The 21032-nt window shown below is 40.6% G+C and overlaps 1 protein-coding gene across 2 annotated transcripts in view; it reads left to right on the top strand.

The window, feature by feature from the left end:
- Positions 1-21032, top strand: part of CBL (Cbl proto-oncogene) — a 154903-nt gene that overhangs the window by 14611 nt on the left and 119260 nt on the right. The gene's annotated exons all lie outside the window — the stretch shown is intronic.

The following is a 21032-nucleotide window of genomic DNA, read 5'->3' on the forward strand; positions in this document are numbered from 1 at the left end:
TTTAAATATTTGAAAAAATAAAGGTTATCTTTATTGGACAAAAAAAAGAAAGTCGGTTTGTCGTGTTTTTTTTTGTTTCCTCCGTAATGTATGCAATATCAATTCTTTGTACAGATATTATTTTACAGAGGAACTATTGTAAGGAATTGGTTAGTAATTGCAGAAGTAAATACAGAGGCTTAACCTGCTTGAACTTTCTAATTTTGCTTTGTGTTTTTCAAATGGCACAAATATTTTAGAGAGGGTAGTCTGATTTCAGACTAAGCTATGTGGACGTCTTTGGTCTCCATTATTATGGTTTTTAAATACTAACAACATCTCACCGAGAATAGTTGCAGGAGTGTCACCTGTACACTTTAAAGAGGAAGTAAACCTGCTGAAAAAAAACCTGTAAAGACAAAGCATCGCATTCTAGCTCATTAAGTACTTGCCTAAAAACGAAGCCCCCGTAGTGCCGACAGAACGGCCAGCATGTTCGGCCATCCTGCTTCCTGGATCGCATCCTCCGGCCATCTAATTGGCCGGAGGCGCGATGACATCACTCCCGCGCATGCGCGCGGGAGCCACCATTCACGGCACTGGGCTCTGAAGGAACGGCATGGGTGGCCGTTTCTTCAGAGCGCATGCGTCGATGACCTCATCGGCTGCATGCTCTGTAAATATCTCCTATACGGTGCATGTTTAGGAGATATTTATAGCACCTATAGGTAAGCCTTAATATAAGCTTACCTATAGGTAAATGTCAACAAAGTGGGTTTACAACCACTTTAATTGTTTTGGCAAACAAGGGTTTTATAGAAACGTTAAGATGAGCTAAAACAGTAATTTATAAACCTATAATCTTAAATTTGGTAATCTATACAAAATCATTGTGGTTCTGTTTAACCACTTTAGTATCATGATGTAGCCAAAAGACGACTACAGCACGGTACTATAGTTCTAAGAGGGCGTCCATAGACAACCTCCCAGAACTGCGCCTCCTAGACTGTGCATCAGGCGAACTCTGTGACCGTTGTATCCTTAGACCGCAAATCGGAGTTAAGGGCCAATCACAGCGGCCCTTTACCATGTGATCAGCTGTTTCTAATTACAGCTGATCGCATGTAAACAGACTTGCCAGTTATCCGCACCACTTTCCTCATGCGCTGTCAGTATGAGGAAAGGAGTTCAATAACCAACAAGGCTATCAGCTCACTACACTGATAATCAGTGCCCTGCTGATCAGTGCTGCCTCAGTGCTGCCTCATTAGTGAAGAAGAAAAATGACTTTTTGCAAAACTTTATAATTAAAAACTAAAACTTTTTTTTTTTTTTTTTTCTAATAGTGTCTTTTTTTTTTTTTTTTTTTTCGTTTGTTTAGCAAAAAATAACGCCAGTGGTGATTAACCACATGCTACCCGCCCACCGTCAAATTATGGCGGAGAGGTGCATCTATTGTTCTGGGGTGCCGTCATATGATTGCGCACCAGAAGTGCCCCTCTCGCGCGCCCCCGGGGGCGCGCAGAGCGGCGATCGTAACCGTGCCATGTTGCTAGGACATGGCGCGACCCCGATCTCGGTAAAGAGTCAATGACATGACTCTTTACCCATGGGATCGGCTGTGTCCAATCTAAGCCGGTCACATGTAAATGAGGAAGTGCCGTTATTCGGTTCTCCTCACACTGTCAGTGTTAGGCAAGGAGAGCCGATCAGCGGCTCCTCCTCATAGGGGAGACAAAGACATGTAATCAGGGCACTGATCATCAGTGCCCTGATTACACAAATGTGAAATCAAGTGCCAATCAGTGCCCATAGTGCTGCCAGTTAGTGCCAATCAGTGCCTTCTCATCTAGGCACTGACTGGCAGCACTATGGGCACTGATGGTGCTGCCCGTCAGTGCCCATCAGTGCCGCATATTGGTACCTCCTAATCAGTGCCACCTCATCAGTGCCCATAAGTGCAGCCTATCAGCGCACATCAGTGAAGGAGAAAAATTATTTATTTTAAAAATTTACTCACAGAAAATTTTTTTTTTAAAAATTTTCTGTCTTTTTTGTAAGAGATAAAAAAAACCCAGCGGTGATTAAATACCATCGAAAGAAAGCTCTATTTGTGTGAAAAAAATAAAGTTCATATGGGTACAGTGTAGCATGATCATGCAATTGTCATTCAAAGTGTGAGAGCGCTGAAAATTGGCCTGGGTAGGAAGGGGTTGAACGTTCACTGTAGGCAAGTGGTTAACCATTTCCCGACCGTGATATAGCTAAATAATGGCTACAGCGCACCCCGGCTAGTTCTGGTATGCCATCATATGACGGCCTCCCATGCTTGCGCTTTTCATGCACCCACTGGGGCGCACACCCAGATCAGGGTAAAGAGCCAATCACAGTGGCCCTTTACCACGTGATCTGTCCAATATACAGAGTGATCACTTGTCAACCAAACGGGATTGCGGCCGTTTCAGTTTGCGCTGCTGCCGTGTTTCTCTCTCCTCTAACGCTGTATCAGTGGGAGGAGAGAGAAACTCCGCAGCAGCGCGAGTTGGCAGGATCCAGAGTGCCATCACAGTGCTACTACAGTGGCCACCAGTGAGTGCTCATTGGGGATCCTCATCAGTGCCGTAATAAGTTGTACAAAATGCGTTCTTATTTTAGACTCCTAATGCCTCATAAAATATACTTTGGGGTTTTTGCTTTCCAAAATGGGGTAATTTTGTGGGTATTTCCATTGTCATGGTGCTCCAGGACCTTCAAAGTGTAATAGGTAGTCAAGAAATTAGATGTGTAATTTTATGTCCCTAGAACACCTGACGGTGCTCCCTTCATGTTGGGCCTCAATATGGCCAGGCTGTGAAAGTCTCACACAAAAAGTATCACCATACTCGGGAAGAGAAACAGGAGAGAGGTTTGGGACTTTAAATGAGGTGTGTCTCCACTCATGGGTATAAATTCATGAACGTAGAAAATATGTGCAAGAAGAGGATAAACATATAATCAAGTATTAAATTCTGTAAATAGTAACGTATTGATAACATTGGAGAATACATAGAATAACTTGCTACATGGGTGATGTGATAAAGCCATGAAATTGAAAAACATAAATGGATAAATAGAATAATAGACATGATGGACAAGAATAGATATATGTACAAAAATCTGATTGTTGCATGAGAAAAACCACAAGGATTGCATCCCAAAAATCTCTACGCGTTTCGTGAGATTCACTTCTTCAGGAGGAGATGCCACTCAAATATAAAAAAAAAATAAAAAAATAAACATGAAGATTATATATATATATATATATATATATATATATATCTCTCGAAGTATACAAATAGTAGGGACAATACCCATTATTGATTGTACTTACAATTCAGTACAGATTGTGGCCCCAGATGGTGGGTATGAGGGTCCACTGGAGAAGTCTATACCGGGAGCTGTGTCTGCACAAGTAGATGTGGGGAAAAGCGTGCCATCTCCATGGAAGGAAAACTAATGCCTCTAATGGCCATACGAGTGAAACTCTATAAGAAGTATAAATTAGTTATGTATGATTGACAAAGCAACCTATATATGGTGTGGTGAGACTATAGTGGGATCCCAAGGCCAGGAAACAAAAGGAAAGAATGAGAAAGGGTGTCACAGTAGTGCATACCGTGGCCGCAGTGCGAAACTGTATATGGAAACCTGAAGTGGAGTGTGAAAAGAGTCTGTACCCAACAAGTCAGAACCAGAACCTGTTTGCCGCAGGGCATCGGCGCCAGGCCTTCCGTGCCGGACATGACTTCACCTAGGCGTTTTTTTTTTCTGGTTCTGACTTGTTGGGTATAGAATCTCTCCCTTTTTCACACTCCACTTTAGATTTCCATATACAGTTTAGTACACTGGCCACGGTATGCACTACTGTGACACCCTTTCTCATTCTTTCATCTCCTGGCCTTGGGATCCCACTGTAGTCTCACCACACCATATATATAGGTTGCTTTGTCAATCATACATTGCTCCCTAGTCGTACATATCAGCTCATTTATACTTCTTATAGAGTTTCACTCGTATGGCCGTTTGAGGCATTCGTTTTCCTTCTATGGAGATGGCACTCTTTTCCCCACATCTATTTGGGCAGACAGAGCTCCCACAGTTCATGGTACAGACTTCTCTAGTGGACCCTCATACCCACCATCTGGGGCCACAATCTGTACTGAATTGTAAGTACAATCAATAATGGGTGTTGTTCTTACTATATGTATACTTAGATACATTGATTGATATATATATATATATATATCATACATTTTTTTATGAGATATTTGAATTGCTCTTGAAGAAGAGAATCTCATGAAATGCGTAGAGCATTTTGGGATGCAATCCTTGTGGTTTTTATCATGTAACAATCAGATTTTTGTACATATATCTATTCTTTTCCATCATGTCTATTTATTATTCTATTTATCCATTTGTTTTTCAATATGTTATGGCTTTATCATATCACCTATGTATGCTCCAATGTTATCAATACAATGTTACTATCTATTAACAGAATGTATTAAATACTTGATATATTTACTCCATTAATGAATTATACCTATGAGTGGAGGCACACCTCATTTAAAGTCCCAAACCTCTCTCCTGTTTCTCTCAGATGATGGGATGGGGGGGGGGGGGTGGAAATCTTAATTTTGCAAAGAATTGTGGGAAAAAAATTACAACTTCAGAAAACTCACCATACCTCTTACTAAATACCTTTTTTTAAAACTGTCTGCTTTCCAAAAAGGACTAATTTGGGAGGCATTTGGTATTGCTATAGGCTGTCATTACATCAATAATTGGCACCATAGCTTGTAGACTTTTTATAACTTTTACAAAGGCCAAATAATATACACTGATTTATGGTGGTTTTTTTTTTTTTTTACCAAAGAAATGTGGCAGTATACATTTTGGTCAAAACGTTTGAAGTAAAAAAAAAAATACTAATTTGAATAATTTTATAGCGAACAACGAAAAATGATTTATTTTTTGTATAAAATTGTTGTTTTTTTTAATTTATAGTCCAAAAAAAAAAAAAAACAATCCAGTGGTGATTAAATGCCACCAAAAGAAAGCTTTGTGTGAAAAAGGACAAAAATTTCATATGGGTACAGTGTTGCCTAATTGTAATTACTGAGTAATTGTCATTTAAAGTGAGCACTGAAGGATGAGCACTAAAAATTGGCCTGGTTAGGAAGGGGGTATAAGTGCCCAGTATACACCATAGGAAAGCTCTGTCTCAAAAAATAACCATTTTATTGGTGTAAAGTGTTGCATGACCATGCAATTCTCTTATACATTCAAAGTATGACCGCACTGAAAGCTGAAAATTAGCCTGGGCAGAAAGGGGGTGACCTTGCCTGGTATTGAGGAGGTTCAGAAATCACAATAGTAATGTTAGTTGCTGCTTGTGTGGCTTGAACCTTTTGTTCTATTTGTCTAGCAATGAATTGCTATACATTTTACTATTTCAGTTGAGCTACTAAAATTGCTTAGCCTTGTTCTGTGACTGGACTATTTGTAACATTTAGTTTAATTTAAAATTAAAGCATTTATATGGTCAAAATGTAACCATTCTATTCCTTTCCACATTATGTATTCCAATGATTTCTAATCTACTCCTTCAAAGCGGAGTTCCACCCTGGGAAAGTTTTTTTTTTTTTTTTTTTTTTTTTTTTTTTTTTTAATGAAAATACCCCCGGGACAGTCAGGGCTAGTGCATTCCATAATGGCTAGCCTTTGTGTGGGCAGCTTGAAGCCAGCGCGATCCTCTTCTGTGTCCTCTTCCGTCTTCTTCGGTCCCACGATGCACTGCGCAGGCCCCGCCGTCACTTCCGGTGCCGCAGCGTCATCCCTGCACAGCTTCTGGGCATGCCCAGAAGCTGTTTAGCAAGGTATGACGGCGCCTGCACCGGAACAGACGCCGGGGCCGGTGCAGGCGCATTGATTCCTGGGAGCGATGACGTTCAGCTCCCAGGAATCATTGCAAGCCAGGAAGTGACGAATCGCCGTGGCCGCCGAGGGGAGGAAGAGGAAGTAAGTTGAGTATATTTTCTTCTAAACAAGGTAAGTAAAAAAAAAAAAAAAAAAAAAATGTGTGTGTGTGTCATTTGACTTTTAAATCTCATGAATTTAAATGAATATGAATGTGTCTGCCATTATCGGCACTTTTAGCACAAGAAAAATTCAAGAAAAAGATGCATACCTATAAATTCTATGTATGTCTTCACACTGCTCCGTTGTGTTATGCCCCATACACACTATCAGATTATCTGCAGACTTACCAAAACCATATAATATGAGGTCAAACCTAAACACTTTCAATTTGTATGCAATCCGGCAGGCCCTTGCACTGCATAGAAAAGGTAAGTCTGCAGATAATCTGCACGTGTGTATGGGGCATTAGACTTTCTTGCTGCATTTCTGGTCAGTTAACTGGTCAGAAACTTTCCGTTGAAATGCATTGAAAATGCAGCAATGCCGTTTTTGAGTCCACATGACCCATGAAAAAACACCATAAGCGCAGTCAAATTGTGGGTTTTTTCGGCACCGTTTTTATTTCTACCATGGTGCTTACTGAACACAGGGGGTCCGACCACTTGATGCGGGTGCCATTCAAAGAATGCTTTAGGGTCCTTTCACACAGTCCGCATTCTGTTGCAGACCGTGCTCTGCTCAGCGGGGATCGATCCGCCGATCCTCGTTGAGCCGGCGGATGACAGCTCCGTCCCCGCTGCGCTCTATGGGGAATCGAATGAGAGCGGACCGCCTGTCTGCTCTCATCCGATCCGTTCCGATCCCCTGGACAGATGTAAAATAGGGTTTCCATCCCTCTGGTTTTAGAGGACAGGATCGGAATCGGATAGCAGCGGGTGTCAGAGGACATGTCTCCGCTGACATCCGCTGACCCATAGGGATGCATGGAGGATCCGATCAGATCCCCCTAAAAAACTGACAGGCGGATCTGATTGGATCGCTCGTGTGAAAGGACCCTAACATTTTCACAATGCCTGCAAAGCTTTCTCTGGGTAAAGTGGGGACTATGATGTCACTATCCCACCTCTCCACTTTTCCAATCAGAAAACTCTTTGCATTAATTCACTAAATGTGCCTGTACCAAGCAATCAACTTCACAATGCAGCAGGGCAGCTGCTAGGCATGGGACCAGGAAGCTAGTGGAGATAGAAAGGTGTATACACCACTCAGGTGAATCTGTACCAGCAATCCACCGTGGGTGCCTGGCCCCAGCTTGCCACCGTAGCAATGCAGACAGAAATAAATGGTCGCGCACCACTAAGGAGCTTGAATGAAGCAAATTCTCGTTTATTGACACACCTGTCCAAGTACAAGGTACACAAAGGAAAATGTAGATGCGTTTCACACACAGCGTGCTTGTTCGCTACCAAATAGACATCAGAGAACCATTGTTTAAGTACACACCCCATAGGGCTCTCACCTGTAATCAGTTTGATGCCTGATTGTCTCTGCATTAGCACATACAGACTTAAATAGTAAAAAAATAAAGTTATACATACAATTTTATATACAAATACATATAAACATGAGAAGAAGGAAAAGAACAGACATATTTTAAGGTGTGAAACATGTCAAAGTTGTAAAAAGATAGTCCTTTACTATTTCTTTTTACAACGTTGACACGCTTCACATCTTGAGATATGCGTTTCTTCTTTTTCTAATTCTTCTCTTGTTAGGACAGTGATTTCCCAAGCTAAGCTGTTGTGTTCTGCGTATAGCCCAGGCTAGTTCTTCACCAGTCTTCGGATTCCTAGCACTACTAGCTGTGGGAAGATGGCTGTGACTTCCTGGTATTAAACCGCCAGCTCTCTACTATGCATGCATAAGATTTCACTGCGCTGATGGATTAGTCCTACAGCCTCGTGGGACATAACGTGTCCTGGGAGCTTGTTGGCAGGGAGAGGCAAACATGGGAGCGGCTGCCCACTCCACTCTCTCAATGTAAGTTTATCAAGTACAGATCCTACACCTGGTATACTAATAAAAAGCAAAGGGACTGAAGTGGGTTAGGAGGAACTACAGAACTAAGTCAAGGTCTGCTTTAAGGTCTTCAGACACTCCACAGATGGAGTCTCACTGAAAGAGGCAGGGATGCATGCAGTATCCTTTTTTTTTTTTTTTTTTTTTTTTTTGCAACGTCTTTTTAGAGGTGGACTGAATGGAAATTTTGGTACGGAAACCGAAAATTCAGGATGCACTTGGCTGAAACCAAAAATGAGTTTTATAAAAAAAAAAAAATCTTTTATATATTAAAGAAAAAAAAATTGTATCCTATTCAAATTTTTAATAAATATGATTAACTAAATTACTATAATAGTTAAAATGGACAGTCTGCATGCCTAAATTCCAGACATTATCAACCCCTAAATGTCAACTTAATGCAAATATGCGTCCTTTGTCTTCAAGGTGTTGTATCCGGGTGATGCTGCAGCTGCAAGCATTACCCTGGCTCGGCTTTCTTGTGATAACAACTAATGCAACTAAGCAGCCGCTTGGCCATTCTCACAAGCCAGCTGGCCGGAGACCCAAACAAAACTGAAATCGGCTTTAATCGGTTCTCTGATCTAGTAACCTGGAAGCGATTTCATGACATCCCTTCTGGTTACTGGAGCCTTGCACCAGATTTAAAAAAAAAAAAAAATGACCATATTCAAAACAGTCAAACTTGGCGTTTTGAATGCTTTTAAGTACAAAAGAGCGATTTAAGGTCTCATAGACCCCAGATCCCTCCATAAAGAGTACCTGTCACTGCCTATTACTGCCAGAAGGGATGTTTATATTCCTTGTGACCTCCAATAAAAGTTTTATTTAAAAAAATGGAAAGGTAAAGTGTAAAAATTAAAAAAAATACAATAAAATAAAATTTTAAAGCGTTCCCATCCCTCGCGCGCAGAAGCGAACGCATATGTAAGTTGCGCTAGCAAATGTAAACAGTGTTCAAACCACATGTGAGGTATCGCCACGATCATTAAAGTGAGAGCAATAATTATCCACTAACTCTAAACCAGTAACTGCTAAAAATGTTTAAAGCGTCACCTATGGAAATTTTAAGTACCGATTTGTCGACATTCTACACGTGCTCCATTTTTTAAAGCATTAAGGTTATCTATTTACTTGGCGTAGCATCATCATTCACATTATACAAAAAAATTACTGTTTTTTGTTTTTTTTAATTCATGAAAGTATTTCTGCCAAAAAAGTGTGACATAAAATATTGCAATGATCGTCCTTTTAGTCTCCAGGGTCTCTGCTAACAAAGATGAATATATATATGTTTGGGGGTTGTGAAGTAATTTTCTAGCAAAAAATGCTGATTTTTCATTTGTAAGCAACAAGTGTCAGAAAAAGACCTAGGCATGAAGGGGTTAAACATATACAGTGTATATATATATATATATATTTTATTTTTTTTCCCAGTAAAGCTATAACATTCAGAAAGTGGTTGTAAATGTAGAAGGCTTTCTCTGCATTAAGGTAGAAGACCTTGTGTGCAGCTGACAACCACCCCCCTTCACCCCACCCCCCTCCTTGTACTTACCTGAGCCTAATCTCAATCCTGTGCTCGGGAGCAGTGGCACTCTGCTTTCTCTTTCTTCAGTGGACATTAAGGCAGCAGCAGAAGCCATTGGCTCCTGCTGTTGTCAATGAAAGCCAGTGAGGGATAGGGTTGACCCACGCTGAATTTGACAAAGGACATATAGAGCGGAGCTTGGGGTCGAGCCCAGGCAAGTGTCTTGTTATGGTTGCAGTAGACGAGGGGGAGCCAGGAGCGCCGGCAGGGGACCCTACATGCGCATACTCAACATGAATAAAATCTGATGATGGGTATGATGAAACACAAAAAAAAAATGAAGTCAGGTCAGAAACTTTTTGCTGTCCAGATTGATTTGTATGGTCTGCCATGGTTTGATGGATCTACAGGTAGCCCATAGAGTACCTTGCAGCTGGCTAGCACTTGCACAGACCTATCCTAGTAAACAAGTGCCCTGGGTCTACTGCCTTCCACCCTTGAAGTCTATTCTAAGATGTCTGCCTGATTCTGGGCACAGTAACTTAAACTGGGTTACCATTTCTAAAGAGGTCTTCACCTCAGTGCTGTGGTTATACATGCAGGTGGCTTCCTTCTGTCTGTTTTGGGAGTGTATAATTGTACTACATCACTGCTGTGCATCCTTTAGACAGCAGCGCAGGTGTTGCGTCTCTGCAACCTATTCACTGGGCCATTCACAAAATGAGTCGTTTCGTGTGTTTTCTGGAGAGTGAATTAATTTTGTTTTTAGCATAGATCTCATCTATGGTCCCTTCTTTGTACATACAAATATATATTTTTTAAGACACTAACCAATTCATAAAACAGATTTGCTTTTTAATGTGACATACTCCAGTGTCACTGTCTTCCTTCTCTTCAACCCCCCCCCCAAAAAAAAAACATTTTCATTTTGGTTCTAAAGCTAGCCACACACGGGTAGAATTTAAATAAAAAACTACATTTGGAATGTTAATTTGTTAGATTTTCTAATAGTTAATGGGGTCAACCTTGTGCTAATTTTTGGCTGTAGTGACTGAAAAAAAATTCTTGAAAGAATGAAAAAATTGTTAAAGGCGAACAACCAATGTAAGTACTTTTGAATTACTTTTGCCAAGTCTCTTATGGCATTAGTAAGTAAGACTATATGACTTGGGATATGTTACAAATATAAAGTAGATCTTCTCCCTGTTTGGTTGCAAAAGTGGAAGTACACTTTAAAGTGTTACTAAACCTACAACAGTAAAACCAGTCTGTATATGGAGTAAAGCATGCTTGTTATACTCACTGTGGGACCTAAGAGGTTAATCCTGCAAATTATGTAAAAAGGCTGTTTGATCCTGCTTCCTCTGATCCTCCCCTTCTTCCACAATCCCCAATCCATCTCCTAATAGTACAGAGCTTTGAGGGCACTCTGCGCGATCTTAGTTCGGTGTGTATTGCTACAGTGTGTTTTTTTTGTTTTTGTTTTTTCCCCTTGGACGTGTGCATGTGATCAGCACTGGGCCAATAAGCACTGTCCAGACAGAGGGTCAGGGGTCCTGCAGCCTCATAGGACAGTTAGAGGAAAATGAAAACTCCTCCCTACAAGCTTTAACCAGAAACTGATAGCAGTCACAAGACTGCTATATACTGCATATTTAGCACTTTATATTTACTAAAACGATTGTATTTCCATGTTCTGAGTACGGTGGGAGACCAGATATAGTGAATGCAGGGTCCTGGGTTTATTAACACTTTAAGCACTTCCCACTCTTAGGACGTCCTATGACATCCTGAAGTTTGAGTGGTGATATCTGAATGATGCCTGCAGATATCCTTCTTTTCCACCGGCGATTCCCTGTACAGTAAAAACAATCATAGTGGCTGTTCAGCCGCTTGATTGTTTTTTACAGGTGATGAGAGGGGATCTCCCTCCACTCTGTGGTGCTTCTACCGGCTTGCCCATGCGATTGGCGGCCTGGAGAATGAATCTGCCAGCGGCGGAAGTTTACTATAGAGCTAACAGAGGATGGGATGGTCCCCGACCTTCTCTATGACGTCACTTCCGACAATGGCAGATGTAAACACTGCCGTGGTTTTGGCTGGAAAGGCTAAGATCTTTGTTTTTGTTTGTTTTTTTATCTCCGGCTTTTCAGCCTAGAGGAGATATGTGGGGTCTCTCCATAAAAGATGACCTGTTATGGCTTCTTCTTATTACAAGGGATGTTTACATTCCTTGTAATAGGAATATAAATGATAAAAAATAAAGGGAAAGTGCTCGCACGTAGAAACATTCATTCCACACAAACTGAGAATGTTAGAGCGAGAGCAATATTTCAAATACAAGCCCTCCTCTGTAACTCTAAATGTGTAACCTGTAAAAATTTGTAAAGCGTAGCCCATTAAGATTTTTAAGTACCGACATTTGGTGCCATTCCACGAGTCTGTGCAATGTTTTAAAGCGTGACATATTGGGTATTTATTTAGGCTGGCCATACACTATACAATTTTCTTATTCAATTTCCTTTAGATTTACCTTAAACTATGTAGTGCAAGGGCCTGCGTGATTACATACAAATTGAAAGTGTTTAGGTTTGACCCTATATCACATGATTTTGGTAAATCTAAAGCAAAGGTGAACAAGAAAATTGTATAGTGTATGGCCAGCCTTACTCGGTATATCATCTTTCACATTATACAACAAAATGGAGCTAACTTTTTTTTTTTTTTTTTTTGTTTTGTTTCATGAAACGGTTGTCTTTACAAAAAAATTGCGTTTCAAAAATTGCTGCGCAAATACTGTGTGACACAAAAAGTTACGACTACCTTTTTATTCCCTAGGGCCTCTGCTAAAAAAAACATAGATAATGTTTGGGGGTTCTGAGAAATTTTCTAGCAAAAAAGATTATTACATGTAGGAGAGGAGTGCCAGAATTAGCTTGGGCAGCAAGTGGTTAAAAGACCCCTCGTTGTGTGAACTAAGATGTAATGCCTTAATGTTTAATGTATGCCAAAGTCCATACATTACATCCATAGTCTTCCCTCTGTCACTCTCATATTTATTTATTATTTTATAACTTATAATACGGTATATGGTCCTGATCAAATGTCTTTCCTGGAACAAACGTTCAGTTTATAGGTCTGCAGGAAAGTGGATGAAGAGGTCTTGGAAATCATGCTTAGATCTTTGAGACCATGATAATATAATCTATTAACATTTTTGGTCAATTTATGGTTTTTGCTGCTTTTTGAAAGAAGACACTGCCCAAAGAGGCCAGGCTAGCTTTATGAGTAAGCAATTTGTTCTCACGAAAACAGAGAACTTTTAGCCTTTTTATTTATTTTTTTTAAAATTGACCATTGCTACAGGAAAAAAAAATCAGCAGTTATTGCCTTGTAGAGTGTGGTTTTTATCTGAGATCAGCGCTAAAGGAAACCTCAGTTGTCTTACAGTGGAAAGTATGATATCCACTAAACCTTTCAAAAATGTGTGTGAAGGAAATGATTCTTATTTACTGTAAATGCATGTAAAGGTTCTTTACCCACCTGAAACTTTCCTTTTTTTTTTTTAACCACTTCAGCTTTAGAAGGTTTACCCCCTTAATGACTAGGCCATTTTTTACGATACAGCACTGCGTTAATTTAACTGACAATTGCGCGGCAATGCGACAATGTACCCAAATTTAAATTTAGCATTTCATTTGGAAATTAAGGCCTCAGAGCAGTGTTAATTTCGTCGACTAAAACCGACTAAAACATTTTCGTCGACTAACACAATTCAGATGACTAAAATACAACTAAAACTAAAATGGCATTTTAGTCTTAAGACTAAAATACGACTAAAACTAAAATGGCATTTTAGTCAAAAGACTATAACTAAAACTAAATCGAAATTTGCTGCCAAAAATTAACACTGGCGCATGCTCAAAGCATAAATAATAACATATTAGATTTTTCACTCCAGGACCAGCAGTAGTATATAATGAGTTTGGAAATTGTAGAGAAATGCTTAAATAATGCATTACAAATTACAATTGAACTACACCCATTTGATTATAGATGACTAAAATGAGTTTTAGTCGACTAAAATGTAGGGCGTTTTAGTCGACTAAAATATACAGGAGTTTTAGTCGACTAAATATGACTAAAACTAAAACACTTGCAGAAGACTAAAATAGGACTAAAACTAAAATGCCATTTTAGTCCTAAGACTAAAACTAAATTGAAATTTGCTGCCAAAATTAACACTGCCTCAGAGCCTGAAGGAAGAGTGGAAAGTCACAGAATCCAAGTTGCAAGAGGTCCCATGTGAAGTTCCTACAGTCATTGATAATTTGGGGAGCCATGTCATCTGCTGGTGTTGGTTCACTGTGTTTTATCAAGTCCAAAGTCAGCGCAGCCCTCTACCAGGAAATTCTAGATCTCTTTATGCTTTCCTCTGCTGACCAGCTTTATGGGGATGCTGATTTCATTTTCCAGCAGGACTTGGCACCTGCCCATACTGCCGAAAGTACCAATACCTGGTCACATGATCATGGTATCACTGTATTTGATTGGTCAGCAAACTTGCCTGACCTAAACCCTATAGAGGATCTGTGGGGTATTGTCAAGAGGAAGATGAGACGCCAGACTCAACAGTGCAGATGAGCTGAGGGCCACTATCAAAGAAACCTGGGCTTCCATAACACCTCAGCAGTGCAACAGGCTGATCACCTCCATGTCACGCTGCATTGATGCAGTAATTCGTGCAAAAGGAGCCCCGACCAAATATTGAGTGAATACTATACTGTACATGGACATACTTTTCAGTAAGCCAAAATTTCTGTATTAACCACTTAAGCCCCGGAAGATTTTACCCCCTTCCTGACCAGGGGGTATTTTGCGATTCGGCACTGCGTGACTTTAAGGGACAATTGCGCGGTCGTGTGACGCTGTACCTAAACAAATTTGACGTCCTTTCTTTCCCACAAACAGAGCTTTCTTTTGGTGGTATTTGACCACCTGTGCGATTTTTTTTTTTTTTTTTTTTTTTTTTTTTTAATTTTTTTTGATCACGCGCTATAAACCAAAAAAGAGCGTCAATTTTGCAAAAATAACATTTTTTTTATATGAAATTCCCCCCCAAAAAAATGTAAAAATCAAAATTTTTTAACATTTTCAGCCAATTTGTTTTATGCTACCTATGTTTGGTAAAAAAAAAAATCGCAAAAAGCGTATTTTGATTGGTTTGCGCAAAAGTTATCGTGTTTACTAACAAAGGGAAAGATTTTTGTCTTTTTTTTTTACGCGTAATGGCGGCGATCTGCGATTTTTTTTTTTTTTTTTTTTTTGCGGTACTGCGACATTGCGGCGGACAGATCGGACCCTTGACTGACATTTTTAAAACTTTTGGGGTTACCAGTGACATTTCTACAGTAATCAGTGCTCTTCATATACACTGTTACTGTAAAATTACACTGGCAGTGAAGGGGTTAACTTTATTTGAGAGGGAGGGGCTGTGTGTGTCCCTAGGGGCGTGATTCTAACTGTTATTGGCTGTGGCTTGAGCTGTAGGAACAATGATCTACGGTCCTACATAGTAGAACCATATGATCATTGTTTCTACACAGGGGAGAATGACAGGCGGCTTGTTTACATCAGCCGCCTGACTTTCTCCCTCTGCACCGACAATTGCCGAGTGACCGGCGGACATCGGGTCCGCAGGCCACACGCGCGGGGGGGGGGGGGGGTCCGTGACCACGCGGGAGCGCGCCCGCTCCCCAGAGCCTCACAGGCTAGTGACGTATATATACGTTACTTTGCCTGTAAGGGGCTGACCGCCACAGTATAGGTACTTGCGGCAGTCGGCAAGTGGTTAAGAAATCTTTTTTTTTTTTAAATTGGTCCTAGTTAATGGAATGTTCTGAGATACTGAATTTTAAGTTTTCACTAGCTGTAAGACCTAATCCTCAAAATTATAAAGAAATGCTTGAAATCCATCACTCTGTGTGTAACACAGCTATAAATAATAGGAGTTTCACTTTTTGAATTGAATAATTGAAATTAACTTTTTGATATATTTTTATGAGATGTGCGTGTGTGTGTATGTATATGTGTGTGTGTATATATATATATATATATATATATATATATATATATATATATATATATATATATATATTGTGCGTGTACATATATATTATACACAGTGAGGGGAGAAAAGTATTTGATTTCCTGCTGACGGGCCTGTACATGTGCTTTCTTGAGCAGGGGGACCTTGCGGGCGCTGCAGGATTTCAGTGCTTCAAGGCGTAGTGTTACCAACTGTTTTCGTGGTGACTATAGTCCCAGCTTCTTTAATTTTAATATATTTTTTTTTATTGAGAAGAAAAATATGCCACTAGGTACAAAACAATGACCATATCAAAACAGTATACAGGCATGAACAGGTATGAACAGTCGAAGAAATCAAAAACAACGTAGGATAATGCCACATGGACTTATTAGATAGAGAGAGATAGACCTCTCTGAGAACACATTATCCATTATGACTGACACAAATAATAGAAAGAGGAAAGAAGAAGATAAGAGAGAGAGAAGATGGGGGAGAGGGAAAGGAGGGAGGTGGGTGGGCGACTGGGTTGTATGACTGATATCATAGTTCACAATACAAAAGAGATATGTAACATAGACCTAGTGATGTTTATGAGACCATCTCAGCATAAGTAGATGAGTATGTAAAGGAGAGCCAGCAGGCCCATATCTTATGAGCTTTGTCAGATTGGTTCCTGTACTCTAACGTCATGTCTTCCATATGATAGATATGATCCACCAATTGGAGCCATTGTGAGACCGTAGGTATGATCAGACTTTTCCAGAATATAGGAATCAGTGCTTTAGCAGCATTTAAAAGGTGAGGACGGAGTAATGGAATTCCGATATAGGCGTGCTGGCTTCTCCGTGCAGTGAAACAATACGGGCCAGGGGCCCCTCTCAACTGGGGAGCACTGAATCTGCTCAATCAAATTCAGAACTTCTGTCCAATATGATTTAATAGCCTTACACGACCACCATATGTGAGCGTGGGTGGCAATTAGCCCCAGCTGCTTTGAGATCATTGACAAGATACTCCTGTGTTGTTCTCGGCTGATTCCTCACCATTCTCATGATCATTGAGACTCTACAAGGTGAGATCTTACATGGAGCCCCAGACCGAGGGAGACTGACAGTTATTTTGTGTTTCTACAATTTGCGAATAATCGCACCAACTGTTGTCACCCTCTCAGCAAGATGCTTGGTGATGGTCTTGTAGCCAATTCCAGCCTTGTGCAGGTCTAAAATCTTGTCCCTGACATCCTTGGACAGCTCTTTGGTCTTGGCCATGGTGGAGAGATTCGAATCTGATTGATTGATTGCTTCTGTGGACAGATGTCTTTTATACAGGTAACAAGCTGAGATTAGGAACAATCCCTTTGAGAGAATGCTCCTAATCTCAGCTCGTTACCTGTATAGAAGACATCTGGGAGCCAGAAATCTTGCTGATTGAAAGGGGATCAAATAATTATTTCATTTATTAAAATGCAAATCAATTTATACCTTTTTTTTAAAATGCGTTTTGGATATTTTTGTTCTTTCTCTCACTGTTAAAGTAAACCTACCATTAAAATTATAGACTGATCGTTAATTATTTTATTTTGGGCAAACGTACCAAATCAGCAGAGGATCAAATGCTTTTTGTGTATATGTATATATATATATATATATATATGTGTCTATGTGTGTGTGTATGTATGTGTGTGTGTGTGTATATATATATATATATATATATATATATATTTTTTTTTTTTTTTTTTTTTTTTTACATCCGATTTTTCGTTTTAAGAATAATATACATTGTCAAATTAATTTGACCTGAAATATCAGAAAATGGTGCAGCAGTTGAATAGTCCCCAGATTTAAATTTGCCTGCAGTAAAATTGGGACGTGCCATCTTCCTCTCAAAAGTGGAGGCTGCCTTCTGAAATCTAGATTACAAGTTGAACTTATTTAGCATGCACTGAACACTGGTTTAAAATTTTACCTCCTCTAATTGGGCTGTTTTACTTTCAGAAATCTTCAGATGCTTTATTGTGCTATGGTGATGTTTAAAGGAAAAAAAAAGGTGTCTGTATGCTGCATAGTGGTTTTAGTACGTGACAGTGTGAGCTGTCGCTTCGGCTTCCCGGTATATTGGTGGCACAGATGTAAATGAACAGAACAGAAGAGGCCTCCTTACTACTATTCATTGGTGGTTTTATGGAGCCTGACTACATTGATGTAAGGGTGGAAGTAGTATGTTCTGCTGAATCATTAACCTGCCAAATGATATTCTCCCATACAGAATGTTAGCTTCAAGACCCAGGATGCCTTGTCAGCTGACTTTTACACCAAGGAATGGTTTCATCCACTACTTGTAAAGCATATCCCTGTTGGTTAACACGCTTGGTAAACACATGATCTCCCAGCATTAGTCATCTACAAAAAGAGGTTGACTTTGTTAGTTTCCCACACCCCCTGAACTTCAGCACACACACAAAGAATGACTTTACCTAGGAAGCCAGTGGTAGGCTACGCCACCTTCCATGCCTTTACATTTGTCAGTAAAGCCCTGTACACACGCACAGATTGTTGGCCAACTGATCGGCCAACTTTTGTCCAGTGTTGTTTGTTGGTTGAAATGTGCTCTAGACTTGCACTGGACTTTTGTTGGCCAACAAAAAACAACTTAAGAAGTGATGTCACGTGATGGTTGACTTTCAGTGTGTTTTTTCTTCTCTGAGCATGCCCAGTCTTGCTCATCTGATTTTTGTCTGCCGAAATCTGTACTGACTGAGGAACAATCGGCCGTTCTTTGTTGGCCAACAAAAATTTTATAGCATGCACACCAGATTTTTTTCGGCCGAAAATTCGCAGTTGGTTGTCGGAAGCATCATACTAATAAGCCTACAATCGGCAGATCGGACGTTGGCCAACAATTTACGGCCAACAATCTGTGCGTGTGTACGGGGCTTAAGTCTCCACATTGTACTGATTGATAACTAGACATTCACAGGCGGTTAAAGGGTCACGTGTTTATTTCCTATGTGAACGGTTCCCAACTTGTGCTTTTCTCCTCCAGACCGCGGCATTCTGGGCATTATTTCACTCCTGTCCCCTGGATTATGCACTGTTGCCCCAGAACAGTGTAGGCTCATGCTTTTTAAGTAACCATACTCACCCTTTTGGCAGGCCATGCCCCATACTCGGCCCTCTTTCCCACCCCCATTAAACAGTACTATTTATGGAAATGGGCTGCACAGAGGTATGCAAGTGGCCTGACACTTTTCAGTTCCGAAAAACTTTCATCAGTCACATAGGCTGGGGTAATGCATTGATATGTAATGGAGGAATTCCTAAGTGTGGAACAGTCCAAGATATCTAGAGCTGCTATAGTTACTAACCATCAGTGACTGAACCAGGGGCCTTCGGGGCACAACTTTTAAAGGGCACTTGCCTCCCATACTTTCAATAGGTTAGTTTTTGATACTATCAAATCACCTTTACTTCCATCCTGACCAGAAACCAATCTCTGGAGGCCATTGTTGCCCAGGTAAACTGGATGACTAGATTATATTCAACCTTGGACTGCAAGCAGTAGTCTGGATAGTGATGTGCCGGTTCAGGTTTGTGACAAAGCCCAATGGGAGGTAATGCAAAATAACTCTTCTACCTACAAAAACACACACTTGCCTACCTTCATACAGCCAAGTTATGGGGCCTTAGAGCAAAATGTCCTTGCTTGTCAAGTTGAGCTGAAGGAAAATCTAGCACCAATGCAGACACAAGGGAGGCCTGTTACTAACTGCAGGGTGGTTGCTAATAGTATACTCCTAGTGGGCTAGGTAGCAGGTCACCTTACCAGAGGTGGCATCAGCAATTTTCACTCTCCTTCCCTCTCTGCCCCCTATGTCCTGTGCATGTTTGTAGTCAAACCTTACAGAGGTTATGCAGGCTCCTGACTGTGAAGCTCAGGCTCAAAAGAGCATGTCTGTTCTCCCATTGTTGACTGTACAGGGTAGTTTTGAAGTTGAGAATATTTACTCCATAAAATCTAGATTCAATTTGGTTAGCTAAAAATGTAAACACCAAATTCCTGTTATATTGCCTCTTGCTTGTGACTATGTATTCAAAGTCAACATGGCTACAATTTTAAGTATAGATTCTCAACTCCACTAAATCAACTACATGGCATCTGAAAATTGAAACTACTCTTTTAGACTCTTTAGTGTTCTGGAAATCTTTAGCCACAGGTAAACCTTGTATTAAATGTTGGTAAAATAGATTGTGAATGTTCAAAACACCTGATCAGCCTCAGAGGTCACCTGGTCACAGGTCACAGCACTCAAAAATGCACTGATCACCCTGTACTTGGGACTATCGTTCCTCCTTCACCACAATACACTACTGCTCAAACATGCATTAACTTTGTCCAAATGGCATGCTCCTGCATCCCAGGCCTTTGGAATGTTCTTTCCTACTAACTGTGGAGCAATGGTTCCCTTGCATTGAAGACATCAGTATAATGGAAGGACTTACCTAAACCCTCAAGGGAACCGGTTCAGAATTCTAGGAAACCTGGCATTACTGGTTAGATAACAACTTTTTCAGAGTAATAAAAAGGAACTCAAAAGAATTGAAATACAATATCCAGCCCCCCCCCTCCCCAAACTCTAACAAATTTAGAAAAGCAAAATTTGGCCTCACATGGTATTCTAAAGAGAGCGTGGGGAGTATTCTTAAGACTTTTCCAGGCATTAAAATGGAGCTCCACCGAAAAGGGGAAGCTCCACTTGTCTACCTCCTCCCCCACGTCCTCTGCTGCCACATTTGGCACCTTTTTGGAGGGAAGCTGGTACCTGGTTTTGACAGGTACCCGCTCCCACTTCTGGCTGAGTTTGCTGCAGTGAAGTGAGCTGGAATTTGTGCCCTGTCCTCTTTCCCTCGCAGCTGGCCTATTCAGAGTGCAGCGTGATTTGCTCATGCGCAGTAGGAAACTGGCTGTGAAGCTGCAAGGCTTCACTGCCAGTTTCTTTTAGCTGAGATGGCGCCGCCAGTACCCAAAAGCCGATTCAGGAATTGGCTCAGGTGAGGACACACCTGGATGCTGGCACAAGCAGGTGCCCTAATAGTAAAAGTCAGCATCTACAGTAGTATTAGCTGCTGACTTCTAATTTTTGGACGAGCTGAGGGCCGGTACTGCTTTAATTTGCATGGGTGCTGTGGAAATCCGGTTAATACCAAGTCATCCTAGCATAAAAAAGAGTCGATAGAGGAGTCTTTTGAGTGTTTCTTATATCCATATTATCAAATACCTCTAATAAGCACCGCATTGGCCTAACCATAGGGCAGTTCTAGATCATGTGTAAGATCCCTATCACCCCCCATATGCTTAAGACGGAGGGGGGTCTTCCCCCCCATTTTCAAGTAT

Source organism: Pelophylax lessonae (assembly GCF_965119305.1).
Source record: "Pelophylax lessonae genome assembly, chromosome: 12".
In the NCBI taxonomy this organism is placed as follows: domain Eukaryota; kingdom Metazoa; phylum Chordata; class Amphibia; order Anura; family Ranidae; genus Pelophylax; species Pelophylax lessonae.